Source organism: Leptonychotes weddellii, chromosome 11, assembly GCF_054177405.1.
Source record: "Leptonychotes weddellii isolate Sample4059 chromosome 11, ASM5417740v2, whole genome shotgun sequence".
Taxonomy (NCBI): Eukaryota; Metazoa; Chordata; class Mammalia; order Carnivora; family Phocidae; genus Leptonychotes; species Leptonychotes weddellii.
In genome coordinates this window covers 59,578,300-59,597,222 of record NC_138379.1, presented here as the reverse complement: position 1 = coordinate 59,597,222, position 18,923 = coordinate 59,578,300, and the positions used below count along the sequence as shown (strand labels likewise).

General features: G+C 37.7%; 1 long non-coding RNA gene across 1 annotated transcript in view; it reads left to right on the top strand.

Annotated features, from left to right (window-relative positions):
• The window catches only part of LOC145716251 (uncharacterized), a 57,092-nt gene that overhangs the window by 34,658 nt on the left and 3,511 nt on the right, over window positions 1-18,923 (top strand). The window contains exon 3 of the long non-coding RNA XR_014138809.1: window positions 6,819-6,913. This is a non-coding gene — a long non-coding RNA (uncharacterized LOC145716251). The remainder of the gene's footprint in view (window positions 1-6,818; window positions 6,914-18,923) is intronic.

Here is an 18,923-nt window from a genome sequence, read left to right as displayed (position 1 = left end):
AGCAGGAAATCTAGTTAATCAATAACATTTCTCTCCAAGATTCCCAGGGTGACACCATGAGGGAAAAAAGATAAAAGGCCTGTGACCCTCTGGTCAAAATACAAGTTGAATTTGTTAAACTTCATCTGGACCTTCAGTATTCAGCATTCCTATTCATCTCTCCTACAAAAGATACCCCAAACCTTTTTTTTTTTTTTACACACTTGCTTCCTCTTGGCAGATGACCTGATCTTTAGCTAGAAAATCTGTCCTTTTCCAGAACAATGGGACTGTCTACCTTTCTTCCCATTGATTTCTCTTGCAACTTGTTCTATTGTTATCTTCTCCCAAGCCCTGCCCCCAATGCCATATCACACCCTACAACCAGCCTTTCATCCTGCCCTGAAATATATCAAGTATTTTCACCCTAGAAAAACCTTCTCATGACTCTTTCAGGATTATTTTTCCTTGCCTTCATTTTACAGCCTGATTCCCACTCCCTTTCACCCTTAATCTGACTATAGTTTCCTTCATGCTAGGAAATATATCTCTCACAGGTCAGGAGTAGATTCGTGGTAGTTACAACAATGAGTTTTATTCTCATTCTTTGACATCTCTCTGCACACTGATTCTGTTACCTTCCTTCTCTGTATTGAAAAATCTTTCCATGTTGGTTTTTTGTGGTTTCCTCCTCCTCTGATTATTCTACTTACTTGCCTTCACTCGCTTTTCATCACTTACGTGGAGGTTTCTCACGGTTCTATTGCCTAATGTACAGTAAGACAAACACTGAGACCAGTTTTTGGAGTAGAGAAAAGGGGTTTTATTGCAAGGCACCAAGCAAGGAGAGGGAAGAAGATTCCTTGAACCTCCTCAAAGGGTTAGGGTTGAGTGTATTTAAGGGCAAAGGGTTAGAATGTGGAATATGCTGATTGGCTATAGTGACAAAGAGAGGTGGCCCCTTTTTGGGGCATGTGCATTCAGAAATCATGCCTCTTCTTAGGACAGATATTCAAAGAATGGTTTTGTTAAGTATGACCAATGCAGGGAGATCTTGGGGTTTGTTATCAGAGAGGTTATTTTCGTTCACTCTTGCTCCCTTCTGCACAAGAATTCTTCCCAGTTCCAGTCTTAGCTGGTCTTATCAGTGTTCAGTGTCTGTAAGACAGGCTCACGAATCAATCAGGTTAAGAGAGTTTTCTTAGGGTAGAACTGTTAAGCGTTTGTTAACATGTCAGTTTCATTCTTAGTGTTTTCCTTTAATCTATTTTCTCTCCCTGGGAGGATATCTAAACTTTTATAGTTTTACTTACCTTATTTATTTATTTGTTTGTTTATTTATTTATTTGTTTGTTTATTTATTTTAAGCCAATGACAACTGCAATTCCTAGGTGGTCTCCCATCCAAGTACTGACCAGGCTGGACTCTGCATAGCTTCTGGGATCAGAGGAGATCAGGCATGTTCAGGGTGGTACGGTCATAGACTTACATACCTATTCTTTTTTTTTAAGTACCTATTCTTAAAAAATATATACTTCCAAATCTATATCTCCTAAATTATTTCTCCTTCTGTATTTTAGCTTTCCAAGAAAAAAAAAATCTGGGAGCTATTTGTAAAATTGTCCATTATTTCACTCTCTCCATTTAGACCAATAAACATTGAAGGGGAGCAGAATTATCACCCTAAAATATGCCTCTGGAGCTGATTACTTTTTGAGAAACAAGAAACACAGAAAAAGCTCTGAAAACCAAGTAGAAGTTACCCTTTTGTAAGGTACATTGACATTTATAAGGCAGATCTCCATTTGTAAGGGTGTCTCCTTCTCTTGTAACAGGAAGAGGAGAATGACTAAATTTCTCAAAATTCTTATCAATGAAGAAATCAAGGTCTAAAAGCTACGTGATAACCATACCCTTGTTTTGTTGTTGAAAACTTATCTCCTTGCTTGGGAGCCAAAATATAATGTGAAGACAGGGTTTAGGATAAAGAGGAACAGTAGCTTTATTACTTTGATGGGCCAAGGAGGCTGCAGCTGGCTGTGGCCTTCAAAAACTTCAAGCCATCCAGAGGAAGGGCTGGGGGTGGGGGTTTATAGGGAAATAGAGAATCTAGCTGGTTTCAACAGGAATTGTGTACTGCTGCCAGCCTCATTGATCATGTCTTCAGGGTATTACCAGGTTCTTGAAACAAAGGCTAAGAACGGAGGAGGGGAGGTTTGCAGAAGAGAGGAAAAGAGTTACCTAGTTTAAAATTGAGCTTCCCTAAAGCATGAGTGCAGCCATTTTTATTTTTGTTCAACTTTATGCTTTTAAGGGGTTTCAGTTTATTGGGCTTTTCCCGATAGCCTCTCATAAGTGGCTTCCCCAATCAATGGCATTTCTATTTATCTGAAGATAGTATTTAAGGTGGTAGCTTGGCACATTTCAGAGTTACTCAATTTTCCTGTGTCTCTCCCATGTATAGAGGAGGTGTACACATTATTAAACTTCTATTTACTTTTCTCCTATTAATCTTTTTATTATAGAGTGGGTCTTAGCCAAGAACCTAGAAGGGTAAAGGGAAAATTATGTTTCCTCTCCTGTAACATCTAAGCAAGAATAACCCAGAATATTTCTAATTGATTCATTTCCATCCACCTGCATACACTGCTTCATTTCTCTTTAAAGCTTCATAATCTCTTGTCTGGACATGTGAAACGCCTCCTCACTGTTCTCCACACCTTTGTTTTCTCTTTGCTGCATTCAATTCTCTAACAGATATTTGGTAGAGTAGTCTTTCAAAACACAGGCCTAAACATGTCATTCTTTTGCCCGTAGACTCTTTGCAATGGCTCTTCAAAGTGTGCTCCACTAAACATAAGACCTATTTCTCTTTCAAATCATTATCATCATGTGATAAATCAGTGCCAGCTTCTTTTGTCATTTCTTTAATGAGAAAAGTGAAACTTGAGAGACAAAAGCCTGAGGTTGCTCTGAGATCTGAAAATAGATCTGAAAATATTATAATCCAGATTTTTTTTGCTTATCATGCTGATTATACTTATTCAAACTCAAACCTCTTCTAAATAAGTAAAGTAACAAAAAATAAAAGCCATTGGTATCTGTCATGATAAATGGGTACCCACTAAATAAAAAGCAGTAACAATTCAAAGGAATTTGATTGTCAACCTGGATGGATATTAAAATCACCTAGGGAGTTGTTAAGGGCTTTTTTTTTTTAATGTTGATGCATAAGCTTCACCAGAATCTCCAGCAATGGGGCTCTGACACCAATATATATATGTATATTAACATCCCTAGTCGATTCTAATTACAGAAAGGGCTGAGAACCAACAGTCTCCCTTGCTACCCAGAATGTGATCCTCCCACCAGTAGTAACATGTTACTCTCAGAGCTAGTTAGAAATGCAAAATCTGGGATGTGGTCTGGGATTCTGTATTTCTCAAGCCATTTCTGAAAGTGGTCCGTGGGATGTTACAGAGAAATATATTTAAGAAACACTGGATTAGGAAGATGGTTTCTATACAGAAAAAAAAAAAAAAGAAACATTGGATTACACAAAGTTAAACAGAACTGTTCAGTGTTTTTAATATGCAACTGTATGAAAAGTTTCTCTAAGAAGAGATGGGGTATTCAGAATTGACCAAACTCACTTATCACAATACTGTGGAGTTTGTTTTTTTTTGAGTTGTTGGCTTGTTTTTCATGGAATTTCCTCAGATTAAAATGTTCCACAGAACATAATTTAGTAAATATTGATATAACAGTGTTTCTCACAGGAGAACTATTGGCATTTTGGGTGTGGCACAGTGTTAATGATGGTTATTATTAAGAGCCTCTCTTACACATTTTGGGAAGTTTTTGCATCCCAGAGCCCTGTTCACTAAAAACAGCACTTTCTGGTGATTTTGGTCATTGAAAATACCCCCTAAATTACTAAACACTCTCAGGAGGGTGGTACTTCCCCAGGTTATGAGCCATCTTGTAGCTGTTCATTAGGCACAAAGATTAGCGGAGATTAAGTTTACCAATCAGGTTTTCACTGCAAATCTCTGAGCCGTGTTAATATTGGTCTAGATCTTTCTTGTTGTCTTTGGCCCATTATGTAAAACATTGATAGCTCCTAATGCCATATCTTAGATTGGTCAAGCCCTCATTTAGAGCATTTGTAAGATACACTGAGGCCCAAGGTTGTCAGACGGTCCTGCCCTATGTAAAGATCACAAAACTTCATGCCTGATGGAGAGCATTGCACCAATGATGTGGATGGGATTGCCTGGACCAGAAAGACCTTGAGATCACATCAAGTTTAGCCTTCTATCCTCACCTTCCACATGTCCACCAGAGATATTTTTTCCTAAATCACAGATCAGATTACGTCATTCCCATATTGAAAAATCCTTTATTGATTTCCCATTGCTAAAGATTAAAATCTAGATTCTTTGTGTGACATTTAAAAAGTGGCATAATATGTGAGCAAATTGCCTTTTCCACACATACGTGTACACTCACATTCACATGTTATTTCTTCATTTCTCTGTCAATTCCAATAACATGAGCCTTTTCTGACTGAATTCTCTCTGTTTGCCAAATGAAGTATATGCTTTATATCTCTAAGTTTTTGCTCTTCTTACTTGGAATGCCCTTTTCAACTTGACTGACTGATAAAAATCCTACTTAACTTTCAAATCATCTTACAGATGTCACCTTCTCTGCAAAAAATTCCCCAACATTTCTACCTATCAGTCAATTCTTTCTGCTCATGCCTTCAGACTCACGCCATCCATGACAGCAATCCACCTGGAATTTTAATGAGTGGTGGGTATGGTGGCAGAGATCTTTCTACCTTCCCCACATTCCCCTTTGGGCTCTTTGAGGAGAGAACTTCTGCAGACTTTGTGTCCTCTGGCATCATGCTGAGAAGGCAGCTTTCATTGTCTATGAATGGCTTTACTTGTCCCTGCTCATAGGAGCAAATATAGTTAATCTAATTTGTGAGACTGGCCTGTAATGAGCAGCATTGTTCTACTAGCTGTTGGGTTACTTTGTCTAAATATTAGGAAATACATTTTACTCTTTTCCTTCTATTTCCTGTCTCACAGATGAGTAAGAAGACCAATGGAAAGATTATTCTGTTTCCTACTGCTATGTGGTGAGAATCTTTGAATCAGGGTCCTAAAACTGCCTTCTAAAGACAGTAACCTCAATCTCCCTCTGTCTCTCTTTCTCTCTGTCTGGTCCCTCTGACCCCCTCCGAGTCCGTATTTCTCTTTGTCTTCTCTTTTTCCTTGCCCATATGCACATGTTCTCTGTTGCTCTCTGACTCTGTCTTCCTACATTTTTTTCCTGTGAGTAACTGGTAAGTATAGAAGGCCTGAATTATTTTAGCTGGTAAAGTCAACTCCTCCCTTAGGTGTGTGTTCCAAGCTGTAAATATGGGTGGGTTGTAAAAGGATTCTATCAGACTTAAATTTAAAACACATTCTTCAATCTGCTTTTACCTTGAGAGACTTGTACTTTGGAGTTACTGGGCTCTTGCTTGACTGATTAAAAGTTTTTCACTTTCATTTTATTTTCTTCATTCTTGACTTTCCATTAGATGTAGAGAACCCTCTGACTTGATCTCCAGCATGTTGGTGTTTTAGAGGGTGATGGTCACAGGGAGTGCTGGGAAAAAAGAATGGCAGCAGCTGTCTTGTGTTTATACTGATTCTGATTCTTCAGAAATGCAGAATAAATAAGAAAGCTTGGGTTTTCAGAAGGCAACTATCACAAAGGAAGACAGGTTCCATTTAAGTAAGACCCTCTTAGGATGAGACCAAGAAATCTAAGATATTGGTGTTGGAAGACATCTGGGCTTGTTGTAGGAAGTCACTATGGGGAAGAAGGCAGCCTCAGTAAGAGCTGGGGTCTAGATGTGACATTATTGCAAATTTTTAGGTTTTGAAAGAATACAAGAGCATTTGAGACTCTTCACATGCTCTCCCTCTCTAATTCCCATCTCCCCAGATACTATCTGGATGTCTTTGTTGTGTTCTTTGTATTGACAGTCTGAGCTATACTAAGGCCTACTTGCTAGAAACACAATTTTGCTTAGCATGATTTGTGAAAGTACTATATTTTTGCATTTTTTAGAGAGGAAGAGCATGTGTAGTTGTAGAGCTAATTATGTGATATTCTTCTGGGTCCTATTGAATTTTGGATTCTTTATAAAAGTAGAGCTTCTGAGAGTCTTAGAGTAGGATTAATATAACACTGAAGATGCTGAAGGAGCCACAGCTATGCAGAGGAATCCAGATATTACTTGAGAGAAATTCTTTGAGTTGAAACAGAGCATATTAAGATATTAAGTCATTGAAAGCTTTTTTTTAAAGATTTTATTTATTTATTTGACATAGAGAGACAGAGAGAGAGGGAACACAAGCAAGGGGAGTAAGAGAGGGAAAAGCAGGCTTCCAGCTGAGCAGGGAGCCCGGTGTGGGGCTCGATCCCAGGACCCTGGGATCATGACCTGAGCAGAAGGCAGACACTTAACGACCCAGGTGCCGCATAAGTCATTGAAAACTTTTAATGTGGATTTCTATAAACTGTAAAGGGTGGATGATTTCATTTTGGGGATTTAACTTTTCTTACAGAGGACAGAAGTAATATTATTTAAATATGGATTTTTTTTTATATTACAAAATCTTTATTGTTTTGAATAATCTTATGCTGCCCCATAGCACTCACTGTCCTCCATGCCCTGATGAGACACACTGGACTGCGTGAGAAGAAAAATGGAAGATGGGAAATTAAATTGGAATAAAGTATAATTAATATTATTTCTTTACTTATTTTAGATTCATCTGAACATAAACACTGAACTACCCATGTCCTATCCTAGGAGAACAGAAAGGATCAGTGGTAACAGAGATTAGGAAGCAGCATGAAGAAGGTAAGTAGAGATCAAACATGATTTGTTTGCTAGTCTTTCTCCTTGATGGGCTTATAAATATGCCTGGTTGACCATAGATATTACTATGGCCCTTGGGATGAAAGAACAAAATCTGAGGAACATCAAAAGAAACCTCCTTTTTCTGATATTCTCACTTTAGCTCCTTTGGAATTTCTATAAAGGAATTTCTGTTTTATTACCCCACCTTTCCCCTCACTCACTCTTCCCTGTAGCAATAAGAGCAAATAGTTGGACTGGTGAGAATTTGTCATTCAATAGGCCACATTTCCTCTACCAGTTGGTGTTCTTTATTTGAACTCACCCCTCATGCAATAGATGGTCTCTTACTTGAACTGTGTTTGCTCTCAGGCACATTGAGTGCTCATGTGCTCTTATCTTCTCAAATATGCATTGTTTTCATGCAATAAACATGTTATCAGGCAAGGACAGATCCATCTCCTGACTACATTACCTCCCCCTTAAAATTTGCCCTGCCATTCTTGAACTTTCCATTTCGCAGGTCATTTAGCGCATGAGCAGTTCCCAAGCAAAGTTTATGCTACAGATCCCTGGTCCCCATCAGTATGCCCCGAGGTTTATAGATTTAAGAAGGGAGTGAGATGGCTCATTATCATACCAATTTAAATCCACACTCTCTAACCAGTCTTCCAGAAATCCTACCTTTTGGGATAAGTGAGAATTAACTTGTCTGTTAATAAATTTATTCTTTGATCTCTATTTAGACAGGTTTTGTGTTTATCTGGCCCTGACTTTGTCTTTGATGTCTTATTTAGATTCCCCTCTCTGCTTTAGTAATCTTGCCTGAGCCATCACCCAACAGACTTTCATCTCTGTTTCCTCCCTTGATTTTGATTTCACCTAGTTACAGACATCCACACTCATTTCATCTTTTGATCCATCCTTTTCCCATCCCTTCCCCTGGCCTGCTTTCCCTGCACACGTTGTCATGTTGCAATTGCTCTATAAAAGTGTTAAATTTGAATCCCTATCTCCCCAGTACTATTACAAGGGGAGACATGATTAACAAGGAAAACAACTTCTTCAACCTCCCTGAGATTAATCTCTAGAAATTAAACATGGGCCATCTTTGGAACTGGGAACAAACAAACTGGGAGCCCAGATTGAATTTCATGTTGCTTACCTTTAGAGAATTTAAGGTAATTAAACTTTCTGGACAGCCAGTGTAGCTAGCCCACCAGGGATCCATTGAAGAACCTTTTGGAAAAGAACTTACTCCAAATGCAGAAAGGCCATTTGACAAGCTAAGTTCATCGTCAGTAAGGAGGATAATTATGAGTATGAGAATATAAGCTGCTCAGATTCTCTCTAAAGCAACACAAATTACTTAAAATCAGGTATGGATAGACCAAATAAAATATGAAATGTCTGTATAACTCACTCCCTAAGAGAAAATACACTGTGAGTTGTTAAGATCATAATTCTCTTTCACCTCGATGAACAACTGTCTCAAATTTTTTATCTGGTGCATTCTCTGCAATACCAGACATGCTGAGCAGTCACTGCAGGGGCCTTATCAGTGTCATTGTAGGCTGACATGGTCTGGTGGGATGGATTTCATAAGTATTCCACAGCAATTGTTGATTGTGATCTGTTTGCTCCAAGCAAAAGGGTGTCTGTGGTGAATGCTATTGCAGATTGTGGCTGGATGTGCACTTTGTTTATTATTATTGTTCATGGAAATGTTAGTTGCAATTCAATAATTCTCTTTAGTGTCTGAATGTTTCTAACCTTGATTAACTTATTAATGTTGTATACTCACGCTGTGGCATTTCCCTTAATTTTTGTTGCACACCTAACCTTATAAAAACATTATATCTGCATATAATCATACCTACACACACACATTTAATCAATTAGATTTGAGTTGAGAGCTATGTACAAAGACCTTAAGTAGATCATGCTTAGGGTATAAATTGTAAGTAATTTCTGATAGTAGTATCTCTAACTTGCAGGAGATTTTATATATTTATTGCTATCAGATCATCAGATTATAATTTGGGAAATGATTTACAATACAATTTATACTTTACTTAAGGTTTTTTGTATAGTTCTCAACTCAAACCTAATTGATTAAATGTAGATGTATGAATATATGTATATTACATTTTACTTTTCAGATATATATATACATATAACACAATTATAAATTATTCCATGTAACATTGTTTTCTTTGTTTTATAAATAACTTGTTTGAATTCTGCATTGGTAAGAATTATCTAATCTAATAGAGTGGGATTCATAGCTGTTTCTCCCACAGTACCAGGTATGCAATAAAGGACTTGCTAGTTGATACAATTACAGTGTGCTAACTTAGTTTGTTAGAAGTGAAAAGTATTCCATCTGTGTGAGACTTCAGCCTTAGATATTAATTTTTCCTATACTACAAGGGAAGAGATATTCTAGATTTAGACTAAAGGAACAATTGTTGTACAGTGATTATCTTATACCACCTATATTACTCTATTTAATGCAAGAGGCAGGGTTCTTAATATATTTTTTACAATTTCTCAGACCAAAGAAATGTATCTTTGTATATCTCAAAGCAAAGGCCTGGGGTACTATATATCAATTTTTAAACTGTCATAGGAAATCACTATAAGTATTATATAAATATATATAAATATTATATAATAAGTATTATTATCATTATCATTATGTATATTAATTATTTCTACATGAGGAACTTGGAAGTTAGCTATCCAATCAAGAAAATAGTGCATCTTTGAAGATTCTGAACTTTATAAAATCTATTTATAGACCCATAGGAAGGCAAATCCATTATTTTATAGACATACCATATGTCTGGTGTCAAATAACATTACTATATCCCATATTTAGTATACTTGGAATTAAATACCATTTATTATTCTCATCACTATGAAAAACAATGTGTTATAATAAACATGACACTTTTTAATTTGATACTTATTAGAAATATCATCAAGAGCATTCAAGTATTAGATGGAATTAGTTTAGGTGAGTTTCATTGCTGTTTTCAGCTCCCAAAACTCATTAATTTGTTATTTTATCAATTACAAGGCCTATGTTTTTGTTTTAATTCCACTTACAAAGGTGTGATCATAGCTGAGTCATCCAAATGTCTAATTCTATAAAGCCAAATGACTCCCCTCTAAAAATCTAAGATTTATAATCGACACTTAATCAGTGGGAGTATTAATCTGAAAGAAATTTAAAAAAATGTATTCAGTAAAACTTTGTAATTTCAGTTGTAAGTGACAGAAACACAATTTAAAATAAATCAATAAAATAGGTGGAGGAGGAATTTCTTGGAAGGTAAGAAGGCATTTACTTTTTTTTTTAAAGATTTATTTATTTATTTATTTATTTATTTATTTGAGAGAGAGAGAGAGAGCAGGGGAAGGAGCAGAGACAGAGGGAGAGAGAGAATCTTAAGCAGACCCCTGCTAAGCATGGAGCCCACCTTGGGGTTTGATCCCAGAACCCTGAGACAATGACCTGAGCCAAAATCAAAAGTCAGATGCTTAACTGACTGAGCCACCCAGGTGCCCCTGGAGGCATTTACTTTTAAATACATTTCATGACCAGATGGATTGTGATGGCTAAGTTCAGGGGATAAGATGATTGGCCAGTTTTGGGCACATGTCCACATTTGTGCTTGTGGTTTAGTCTTGTTCTATGACCCAAGAAGCAGCAAAGAAGAGTATTCGATGCCAATGATAACACTAAGTCCCCAAATGGTTTTGATTAAAGGGCTACATATTGGTGTAAGTGAGCTCCCTCCACATGAAAGGGGAATTTAAGTGGATAACATTTGTATATACACAGTTTGATATATTAATGATATAAAAAATAGACGTTAATATTTTTTAGAAGATTTTATTTTATTTGACAGAGAGACAGTGTGAGAGGGAACACAAGCAGGGGGAGTGGGAGAGGGAGAAACAGGCTTCCTGCTGAGCAGGGAACCCGATGTGGGGCTCGATCCCAGGACCCTGGGATCATGACCTGAGCCGAAGGCAGACGCTTAACGACTGAGCCACCCAGGTACCCCTAGACATTAGTATTTTATACAGTATGCATTTATGTCTTCTTACAGATCAACAACTCACTTGTTCAAATAAAAACTTGTATATTGGTTTGCTAGGGCTGCTATAACAAAATACTACAGAGTGGCTTAAACAACAGAAATTTGTCTCACAGTTTTGGAAGCTGGACTTCTGAAATCAGCATGTTGTCAGGATTAGTTTCCTCTGAGGGCTGTGGGGGAAAGATTGGTTCCAGGTCCCTGTCCTTGCATTGCAGATAGCCATCTTCGTATTCACATGGAATTCTCCTTGTACACATACATGTCTGTGTCCAAATTTCTCCTTTGTGTAGCACCAGTTATACTGGATAAAGTTTCACCCAAATGACTCATTCTAACTTGATTAGTTCTGTAAAGACTCTATTTCCAATAAGGTACATTATGGGGTGTTGGGCGTTATGACTTCAACATATGAAATTTTGAGGGACACAACTTGACCCATAACAACTAGAATAGGTCTCACTGAAACTTTAGCTGCAGATACTTAAAGTTCCTATCTCTTTTGAATAATCCACTCTTCTTTCACCCTTTTTATGTTAGTAGAAAAATGTATGATCCCTTCTTATGTGGCTTCCTCCCTTGTGTTCCGTATTTTCAGAATCCCACAATTTATTCAGTCCAGAGGGGCTGCCTGAGAATATTCAGAGCAAGAAACCTAATGAATTCAATCAGTCTAGTAATGGCCTTTCTCTCCTGCTGCCATTTCTTCAGTCACGGGCTCTCAGTCTGCTGTTATAAGGTGTCCCAGATAGGCAGGATATTCTCATTGTCCACTACTCCAGTGGCTGGTCAGGCAGGAGTTTCTAAGGCTATAGGAAATGGGAGAAAGAGAGGATTTTGTCTAAGTGTGATGTTTGTCTGTGGTAGCCATATGGACAGTTTGGTCTGTCAAGCTGACTGTCCCTGAACAAGCCATGGATGTAGATCCCCTCACAGTCTGTGGTAATGCTGAGCTGGAGAATAGCCAGAAGCATTCTGCATTTGGGTCTCCAGGATTACTATGTTTTATTTAGCCTTATATGCTGAGTGACTCTTCCCAGAGCAGTGCTTCTGTATCAGAGCAACTGGGGGAGCAACAAGAGGAGGGCAGAAGTTTTTCGGTCCTTTCCACACAGTTTTTCCTTTGTGACACTACCTTTTTCCATAGTCATTCAGCCCTGGAAGTGAGCCTGATTCATTCAGCCTGACTATTCCAAGTGAGTATCCCTGGGATGACCTTGTTATTCTTTCTGCCAGCATTCCTCACCTGGTTGACTTCAAGCCATGGGATCAGAGAGATTTTAATAAAATTGAGCTGCAAAAGGAGAGGGGTTCAATATAGGCTCTAGCCTACATTTTTCTCTCTGAGTCTCTTTGCTTCTATGTAGATATATTGACCCCCTTAGTAATGATATAAAATGGATAGATGTTATCAATTAACCACAACAACTCCCCAATAATGGTTCAGTCCACTTTTTTGCTGGAGTGGCAAGGGCCCCCTTTCCTTTTGTGACCTTAGCTGGAAGGAACATTCAAGGGATTTTTCCTAGAAATATATTTACATTGAAAAAGTGCACTCCTTCAAAACAATGTTTTTTAAATGTTAAAAAATGATGATTCTTATATAAATATATATCAAACACATTTCAAAAATTTGATTATTTAAGGGAAACAGCAGGATGGTAAAGCTGATTCAAAGAAGATTTACTCATTGTATCTCATAGAAACAGAGAACAGATTGGTGTTTGTCAGAGATAGGAAGTAGGGGGTGGGCAAAATGGATGAAGGCAAATGAAAAATACAAATTTCCAGTTATAAGATTAAAAAGTCTTGGGGATGTAATATACAGTATGGTGACTATAATTAATAATATTGCATAGCATATTTGAAAGTTGCTTAAAGAGTGCATCTTAAAAATTCTCATCATAAAAAAATGGTAACTATGTATGGTGATGCATGTTAACAAGATTTATTGTGATGATCATTTTGCAATATATACAAATATTGAATCGTGTTATCATCTGAAACTAATAAAAGGTTATATATCAATTATAGATTTTTTTAAAAAGATTCATACAATAGAATTCTATACAGCAATAAGAATAAACAAACTATGATTAAACACACCAACTTGGATGAGTCACACAAATTTAATGTTGAATTTTTAAAGAAGTCAGAAAGGAAAGAGCACACACTGTATGATTAACTATAATCAAATATAGTGTATATATGATGATATATATGACATAGATAAGTTTTGTATTGCACATATACATAAAATGCAATGCAGTACTTACATATATATAAATGCAAAACTAATCTATGTGATTAGAAGTCAGATAGTGGTTACCCTTTTGTGTCTCGGCTGTGATTGGAGGGGCTTCTAGAATGGCAGTCGTGGTCTGCATCCTGACTTGAGTGCTGGTTACATTGGGTAGGTTCAATTTGTGAAAATTCACTGATCTGACACTTACACATAATTCCCCTCTCCCCAAAGACAAAGAACATGTGTAGAACATATGTATCTATTCAGTTGTAAGAGAAATGTATAAATACATTTGCCGTATTAGATACAAAAGTGGCTAATACCTTACATGTCAATAAAACTATAACCTTTGGGGTTATCTTTTCTTCTAGACAAGAATTATTTTAATTTTTTTCTGGACCAAAAAATATTTGTAAGTCAGCAATTTTCTAAAAGTTTTAAAAAGTTTACAACTACACAGAATCTGTAAACAGGGCCCTAATCAATAGTAAATAGTAAGTTAAATATACATTCATCTAGGAAATAAAAATCCTGGGTTTTGCATTTAATTTAGTGAACTTATTTCTGTTTAGTTTTCTTACTGACTAAATACGTCTTTATTTCTCAAATAGTCTTTGAAATTTTAGATGGGTCTATTACACATGCCTGAATATGACACTGAAAAATCTAAAACATATTTTTGTGTTATTTCCACATTTTGGATTTTATCTGACTCACTCTAAAGTTATATGCTGCATAGATAATAGCTTTAGGAAGGAAATCTGTCTTTAAAGTGACAAATTTTCTCACTTAAAAGTTTCTAATTAAAAAAAAATTTTACATTAGCAGATTTCCAGCTATATGTTCACTATTATTAACAACCAAGACCTGAAACTTTCTCATTATCTGCTTCTATTACCACTTAGCTTTCAGCAAGTTAGTGGACTACAAAAAAAAAAAAAAAAAGAAAAAGAAAAAGTAAAATAAGTTTTTTTCCTAAAACATTTGAACATCAAAAATATGCCTATTTATCATGATAGGATTTAATCCTCACAACAATTTGGCAAGGTTGTTATTAATGCTGCCACTAATTCACCAAAATATTTAAGTAATTTGTCCAAGATCACTTGACCTACAAATAATGGAACTTGATCATGAGCCCTGTTATCTTGGCTCCTAAGTCCACAATCTTTTCTCTACACCATTTCAGAGACAACTGCTCTGCAGTTTGCCAGGGAGCATGTTGGAGGAGTGAAATTTAATGAGGCAATTATCAAGAGTTTAGCCTAAAAGCTCCAATAAAATGAAATTAATTCTGTTTGAAATGACTAAGTGAGCATCAAAGAATGTCAACTATTCTAATTCCACATGATAGAAAACCAATGTCTGCTTATTTTCTGTCTTACACTACATTTCAGATATGGTAAATGTGGAAAAAGAAGGAAAAAAGATGTTATTACGGTTAGGGTAACAGTCATTGCTATTGGTTTGAATCGATGACCTTTAAAATCCAAAGAGAGACTGTTAATGGAAGGAATGTGCTGTGAAGTTGTAGAGTCAGCCTGGAGTCCTAGATTCTAATCATACTCTACTACTGAATCTGCAGGGCCTGACCAAGTTAATGTGCCTCTCTGGGCTTCTGTTCCTTGGTGGGTAAATTAAACTGGTTGAGCTAGATAGTCTCTCAAATCCATTTTAGTATTTCCTGAATCCATTAAGGAGTCAGTAATAGAGGCAAAGCATATATGCATAGCAGCATCATTTTATTGCTTAAAAACTTCTAATGACTCCCCATTGCATTGTTATTAAGAAATTGCTTAATTTCTCTGTGTCCCAATTTTCTTGCTTGGGTTGTGTGAGGAGTTAAATAAGATTATATATGTAAAAAATACAACAATACTCAGGAAATGATAAGCACTTAATAAGTACTGGCTAGTACCATTGACTATAGGATTAAGTTGATTTTTTTTTAGAGACAGAGAGGGCACAAGTAGGGGGGAGGGGCAGAGGGAGAGGGAAAGAGAAAGAATCTTAAGCAGGCTTCATGCTCAGTACAGAGCCCAATGTGGGGCTAAATCTCAGGACCCTGAGATCATGACCTGAGCCAAAACCAAGCATCAGACACTTAAGTGACTGAGCCCCCAGGCATCCTGGGATTAAGTTGATTTTTTACATGACTTGCCTAACCCCCTTTAATTTGGATTTTGTCTACCTCACTAGCGTCATCTCCCACCATTCTCTGCCTTACACATCATACTGAAAACACAAGAATCTTTATTTTTTCATTTTTCACCTTTGAAGGATCATTTTGCAGGAAAAAGAATTCTACATTAGTAGGTTTTTTTCCTCTCATCAAGTCTCTCACTTCATCTCTCATTTCCCTTCACTCTCTTCTTGCTTGCATGGTTTCTGATGAGAAGTTGGATATTTTTCTCTCTGGCTTCTTTCAGACTTCTTTTTTTAATTTTTGTTTTTGTTGTTATTATTTATTTAGTTAAGTAATCTCTGCACCCATCATGGGGCTCGAAATCATGACCCCAAGATCAACTGTCTCATGCTCTTCCATCTGAGCCAGTTAGGCACCATGTAATTTAAATATAATATGCCTAGGTGAAAGTTTTGGGCATTAATTCTGCTTGGTGTTCTCAGAGCTTCCTGGATCTGTGATTTGATGTCTGACATTAAATTGGGGGAAATTTTCAGTTATTATTGCTTCCGATTTTTTTATGTTCTTTTCTTTCTTCTCCTTCTGGTATTCCCTTTACATGTATGTTATACCCTTATAGTTGTCCCACATTTATTGGATATAACTGAAAGTCTTTTTTGCTCTTTGTTTTTCAGTTTAAGCAGTTTCTATTTATCTATCCTCAAGTTCAGAGAGTCTTTCCTCAGCTGTCCACTCTACAAATAAAACTACTAAAGACATTCTTTTTTTTTTAAGATTTATCTATTATTTTGAGAGAGAGAGACCGCCCACAGGTGGGGAGGGGCAGAAGGAGAGAGAATCCAAGCAGACTTTCCAGCTGAGTGAGGAGCCCAACCTAGGGCTCAATCTCAGGACCCTGAGATCATGACCTAAGCTGAAATCCAGAGTTGGATGCTTAACTGACTAAGCCACCCAGGTGCCCCTAAAGACATTCTTATTTTTTTCATTTATCTCTACTACATCTTTTTTTATTCTTTCTTAGAAATTCCATCTCTCTGCTTATCTTGCTCCATCTATTCTTGAACACTGTCTACTTTATCCATTAGAGTTATGAACATATTAATCATAGTTCTTTTAAATTCTTAGTCTGATAATTCTGTAATGTGTGCTACATCTTAATCTGCTTGTATTGTCTGCTCTGTCTCTTAAAACTGTGGAGGTTTTGGGGGGAGGAGCAAGATGGTGGAGCAGTAGGAGACCTAAATTTAATCTGGTCCCAGGAATTCAGCTAGATAGGGAACAAACCATCCTAAGCACCTACAAACTCAACAGGAGATCGAAGAAAAGAATAGCAGCAACTCTCTGAAGAGAAAAGCAACCACTTTCTGGAAGGTAGGATGTGCGGAGAACTGAATCCGAGGCGATATTCGGGAAGATAGACTGCAGGGGAGGGGGCCTCTATTGGCCGCTTCTGGCAAGTGATAGAGCAGCAGAGCACAAAATCAGAACTTTTAGAAGTCTGCTCCGCTGAGGGATGTCGCTCCAGTAGCTAAGCAAGGGGTGGAACCCTCACTGGGGCAGTGTGGTCTCTGGACCCTTGGGGTCACAGAAAGACTGGGGGTGCCTGAGTGTGGCAGAGCTCCCAGGTATCAGAGCAGGGAAGGCGGCTGCAGAAATGGAGTCAAGGAATGGGCACTCAGCTCAGGGTTGTCATAAACCATGATCCACGGCACAGTCGGGCCACTGCTCTTCCAACAGGGACCCAACAAGCAGCAGATCCAGGGAGACTCCCCATCCTCCCCCAGGAGGAGCGGCACAGGAGCACACCACAGGGATCTGCTGGGTTTGGAGACTCCACACGGATTCATGTGCCAGAAATAGAAATGCTTGGTCACAGGCCGGGTGAGCACAGAGTGCGGCCAGAGACCAGGGAGACGGGAATGACTGCTTTTCTCTGGGGGTGCACTGAGGAGTGGGGCCTGAGTTTTCGGCTCCTCCGGGGCAGAGATTGGGAGGCCACCACTTTCACTCTCGTCCTCCAAAGCTGTACAGAAAGCTTGCAGGGAACAACCTCCCAAGAGCAAACCAGAGCGGATTACTTAGCCCGGATGGGCAAGGGCGGGGCAATTCTGCCTCCGGCAAAGGCATTTGAAAACCACTACAACAGGCCCCTCCCCCAGAAGATCTGCAAGAACAGCCAGCCAAGACCAAGTTTACAGATCAATGAGAATGGCAGAACTCCAGCACTAGGGGAATACTGCACATAGAATTCATGGCTTTTTTCCCATGAATCTTTAATCTTTCAAAGTTAATTTTTTTAGTTTTCTTTTTTCTTTTTTTCCCTTTCTTTTCCCCCAGTTTCAGGTCTCTTCTGATTTGTTTAGTGTATATTTTTCTGGGGTCATTGTTACCCTGTTAGGATTATGTTCTCTCATTCATCTATTCTCCTCTGGACAAAATGACAAGATGGAAAAAATCACCTCAACAAAAAGAACAAGAGGTAGTACCGACTGCCAGGGACCTAATCAATACAGACATTAGTAAGATGTCAGAACTAGAGTTCAGAATGACGATTTTAAAGATACTAGCTGGGCTTGAGAAAAGCATGGAAGATATTAGAGAAACCCTTTCTGCGGAAATAAAAGAACAAAAATCTAACCAAGTCAAAATCAAAAAGGCTATTAATGAGATGAAATCAAAAATGGAGGCTCTGCTAGGATAAGTGAGGCAGAAGAAAGAATTCTAGATACAGAAGACCAAATGATGGAAAATAAATAAGCTGAGTAAAAGAGAGAGAAATAACTACTGGATCATGAGGGCAGAATTTGAGAGATAAGTGATACCATAAGATGAAAAAATATTAGAATAATTGGGATCCCAGAAGAAGAAGAAAGAGAGAGGGGGGCAGAGGATATATTGGAGCAAATTATTGCAGAGAACTTCCCTAATTTGGGGAAAGAAACAGGCATCAAAATCCAGGAGGCACAGAGAAACCCCTCAAAATCAATAAAAATAGGTCAACACCCCGACATCTAATAGTAAAACTTATGAGTCTCAGAGACAAAGAGAAAATCCTGAGAGCAGCTCGGGAGAAGAGATCTGTAACCTACAATGGTAGAAACATTAGATTGGCAAGAGACCTATCCACAGAGACCTGGCAAGCCAGAAAGGACTGGCATGATAGATTCAGAGCATTAAATGAGAAAAATATGCAGCCAAGAATACTATATACAGCTAGGCTGTCACTGAAAATTGAAGGAGAGATCAAAAGCTTCCAGGACAAACAAAAACTAAAGGAATTTGCAAACACAAAACCAGCCCTACAAGAAATACTGAAAGGGGTCCTCTAAGCAAAGAGAGAGCCTAAAAGTAACATAAACCAGAAAGGAACACAGACAATATACAGTAACAGTCACCTTACAGGCAATACAATGGCACTAAATTCCTATCTTTCAGTAGTTACCCTGAAAGCAAATGGGCTAAGTGCCCCAATCAAAAGACACAGGGTATCAGATTGGATAAAAAAACAAG